Raw genomic sequence first — 1,241 nt, 5'->3', positions numbered from 1 at the left:
CTTCCGGCATACACATAGCCTCCCTTCCCCAGGTAAGGCAGCACAGGGCCCACAGCCAACATCTCACATGCCATTACCCACCCCAAGCTGGAGGCCTTTTGACCTGAGGTTTCAATAGCAAAGCTGTCAACATTATTTTTCCCCAGGATCCAGTGCTAGAGGCCTGGAGGACCTGGCTAGATTTGTACAACCCAGGGGGTGTTTTTGGCAGGGAAAGAGCCCTTCAGTCTGGAACTAACTCCCCCCCCTCCCCCGCTTGGAGGGCCTGCAGCATCGTCCTGGAAGCAAAGGATGGGGCCGGAGAGAGCAGCACTGACGCAACCCCCTCCCCTGCCTTGCGTGACCCTCTGGGCAGCAGTGGCAATAACAGCCAGAAGTTTTACCCAAGCTGTCCCCCTCCCAGTGGAGGAAGATGGGTATTGAGCCCTGGAGAATGCAGCTAAGAAGTTATAGCATTTTGGAGGAACATGACTGCCCCAAGGGAGCCCTCTAGAGAGGACTCAGCACTGGGCTGTACCACGGGCACTGACTGAGAGCACAGGAAGGGGCGGGGGGCGGGGGAACTAACACTGGTTCTCTCTCAGGGACTCCAAGCTGCATGTTAGAGGGCCAAGCATGCATTTTCTATTCCCTAGCCCCAAAAGCTCAGCAAGGCCTCTGAACCTGCAGCTGTGGGGGTGGGGATCTGCTGCAAGGCTTGACTCTGCTACTGTGCAGGGGCCAGGACTGAAGCTCGCTGCACAAGCCCTGCACCAGGGTTGCAGCAAATGACTTAGCAGCACCCAAGGAACAGCTTGGCCAAAACAGCTGGGGCTCTTTATCCAGACTGTGCAGGTAAGGCAGATGGGTGCTCAGTCACTGCCCAGGGACACAGACCTGCCTTCGCAGTGGAAAGGCACCAGTGGTTGCTTTACCACTATTTACCCTATTCCACCATCATCCACATCAGGCCCCTTCCTCCTGCCTCCCTCAAGGCCACAGCCCCTGCCACCCCTGCGGGACAACTCCCACCTGCCTGGGAGCCTCTGGGCTCCGGCCCTGGAGCAGCTGTCTAGCAGGCAGCGGTTGCCGGCTGGCAGCCCCAGACAGCTGAAGAGGGGACCCTACATGCGCAGCAGTCCCAGGGGAGGCCTAGCACCAGCGCTAAGGCGTAGCAGCCCCCAGCAGCCTCCCGCGGGTGAGGCGCAGCAGGCGGGTGCAGGCCGAGCTGCAGCACGTGTGTGCGGGGCCCGCCAGGCCGG

This window comes from Gavialis gangeticus, unplaced genomic scaffold, assembly GCF_001723915.1.
Source record: "Gavialis gangeticus isolate Ggan-Ray unplaced genomic scaffold, GavGan_comp1, whole genome shotgun sequence".
Lineage (NCBI taxonomy): Eukaryota > Metazoa > Chordata > Crocodylia > Gavialidae > Gavialis > Gavialis gangeticus.
The sequence above is the reverse complement of the archived record's forward strand: the minus strand, read 5'-3'. Positions refer to the sequence as shown.